This window comes from Nannospalax galili, unplaced genomic scaffold (assembly GCF_000622305.1).
Source record: "Nannospalax galili isolate Female #2095 unplaced genomic scaffold, S.galili_v1.0 scaffold889, whole genome shotgun sequence".
Taxonomy (NCBI): Eukaryota; Metazoa; Chordata; class Mammalia; order Rodentia; family Spalacidae; genus Nannospalax; species Nannospalax galili.
Window position 1 is genome coordinate 477,012 of NW_008360167.1, and position 3,118 is coordinate 480,129.

Consider the following 3,118-nt stretch of genomic DNA (forward strand, 5'->3'; position numbering starts at 1 on the left):
ATAAAAAAGATCAAATGAACTCAAAGGCAATAGGCAGAGAGAAATAATCAGAATTGGGACAGAAATTAATGAAATACAAAGAATCAACCAAATGAAGTATCAGTGAGCTGAAATAAAGGTATCTGCTACAATGTTCCCCTTTTCATACCTAATTTCATTGACTTAGGTCTTCTCTTTCTTTTTGTTAATTTGACTACGTATTTATCCGTCTTATCTTTCCAAGGACCCAGCTCTTCATTTCATTGATTCTTTGCATTTTTGTTGTTGTTCTTGTTTTTTTCGACTTCAATCATTTCTACCCCAATTCTGATTATTTTCCCTGCCTACACCTTTCGGGTTTAGTTGATTTTGTCTTTTCATGACTTAAGGTGCGTCATTACTTTGTTCACTTTAGAACTCTCAAATGTTTTGATGTAGGCACTTGGCACTCAAACTTTCCTCTTGAGATTACCCTCATTGTGTCACATAGAGATTGGTATTTTGTGTTTTTGTTTTCATTCAATTCTAGGAATTTTTTTATTTCCTTCTCAATTTCCTACTTGACTCATTTATATTAGAAAGTATGTGCCTAAGTCTTCATGAGTTCATGCACTTTCTGTTGTTTCTAGTGCTGTGGATAGCTAGATTTATGTCGTTTTGGTCTGATAGAATACAGCATATTATCTCAATCTTTCTATATTTGTTGAGACTTGCTTTGTGTCCTAACGTGGTCAGTTTGGGAGAAAGTTCCAGTGAACTCTGAGAAAAATGTATGCTTTAGTGCTAAGGTAGAATGTTCTGTATATGTCTGTTAGGGCCGTTTAGTTTATTATGTCATTCGATTCCAGTGTTTCTCAATTTTTGTCAGGGTGACATGTGTGTTGTTGAGATGGGATATTTACATCACCCACTATCATTGTGCTGGGATTATCCTGTAGTTTTACATCTGGTAGTATTTGTTTTTTGAAATTTTGTGTACCTGTGTCTGGTGTGTATGTTTAGAATTGTAATATCCTCTTGGTAAGCTGTTCCCTTAATGAGTATGAATTGACCTTCTTTATCAGTTCTGACTTGTTTTGGTTCAAAGTCTATTTTGTCAGATATTAGATAACTATACTTGCCTGTTTCTTGATTTCATTGACTTAAAATACCTTTTTCAATCCTCTCACCTTAAGGTGGTGTGCTGGGATAGTTTTAGTGTCAACTTGACACACCTGGGTTGAGGGAGCCTCAATTGGGGAATTTCCTCCATAGGACAGGCCTGTGGCCATGTCTGTGGGGCACCTTTTTGATTGTTGAGTGATGTGGGAGGGCCCAGCCCACTGTGGGTGATGCCACCCCTGGGCAGGTGGGCCTGTGTTGCATAAGAAAGCAGGTTGAGCAGGGGTTAGAGGAGCAAACCAGTAAGCAGCATTCCTCCATGGCCTGTGCTCCAGCTCCTGCCTCTAGGTTCCTGCCCTGAGTTCCTACCTTGGGCTGCCTGATGAACTGTAACCCAGGAGATGTAAGATAAATAAACCCTTTCCTCCCCAAGTTGGTAGTGGTCAGAGTATTTTGTCATAGCAATGGAGAAACAAACTAGGAAAGGTGGTGTCTAACATTGATGGTGACGTGTGTTTCTTGGACATAGCTAAAAGATGAATCTTTTCTAATTCAGTACCACTCTGTCATTTTATTGAGGAATTGAGTCTGTTGATATTCACAATTATAATAGAAAGGTGTATATTGACTCGTGTCATGCTGGTCAGAACTGTTGTCTCCTTTTCATTGGTCCATTCTAACCCTTTTTTTCCCACTTTACATATCCATTGCCTAGGCCACTACTGAAGGACTCATTGGAAAACTGGGCAATGCGTGCCTGTTTCAAATGGCATGTGTTTCTAGGCAGGTAAGGTGCTATCAGTTGTACTACTATGAACTCGTTCATACAGACTATCTCCTATCTCTAGCCCCAATCAGCTTCAGTTCAATGGGCCTCCAAAAGGAAAGTCATGGGAAAGGAAGGTATGAGGACATTTGATAGACTGATGGCCTTTGGAAGGGAAGGGCAGATTTGTGGAACAAAAATAATTGGTCCTAAGGTTTCAGGAAAATAGGAAGTACTCAAAGAAACATAAAGGAATGGGTATCAAACACCTACTTGGTCTATTTTATATTTTCACCAGAGATTATTGTTAAAGTTCCTAGTTAGTACTGATAGTAATTAATTGTTTTCTTACTGGTTAAATAAGCTTTAATAGGTTAGACTAATGTTCAACACTGTGTGAAATTTTTTGTCTTCTTAAAAAAAATCAACTGCACACTTTAACAACTATTCATAAATCTGTAATTTTGTTTAAATATCAGAAAGTGGACTGGCAGATGGTTCAATAAGTAAAGACTTCCACATGTGCTGCATGGCAGTGACACTGGAAAGTGGCTGCTCACATATCCTGCATTTTTTTTCACCCTGCTTGATTTCATGCAGTTTTAACCTCAATGCATTTATTGCTATAATAGATCTTACCTCATCAATAAAATTATGTCAACAAAGTGATTTCTTACATCGGTCTTTGGCTTTGCAAATTTGGTCCCTAAACTGATACACAGATAATGTCCACATAGTTGCAAGACCAATGGGTTGACTGACCTAGTATCAACAGTGTGGGAAGAGTGACAGCTTTTCGGAAACATCACCTCCTCTGACAGAGGGTGTGTGTTGCTCTTATCAGCTTCTGAGATTCTGTAAACTCCATTTTCATAAGTCCCTTAAAATATATCTAATTGAGTGAAATATGCTACTCAAACTGTGCTTATTGGAAATTTCAGTCATGTATACTCTTTTATTGGTCAAAGATCAAGGCCATCATAGATCTTAATCTTATTCTTTTTTCTTATTAAGCTCCCTTGGGGAAAATATAGTCTCATATAATATAATCACCACTTCTCTCCTCCAAATTTTGAATTCTGTATTAGACTAAGAGCTCCAGACCCAATTTACTATGTTCTCCTTTATCCTAGGTCCTCATAGCCTGTGACCATAGCTTCTAGCACGGGTGTTACATAAGTGTAGTCTTTGTTTCATAGGCACTCTTGTCACCAAACAAGAAAGTTAACAAGTCAGATTCCTAAAGCTTATGCCAGCCCTCCTCAACTGGAA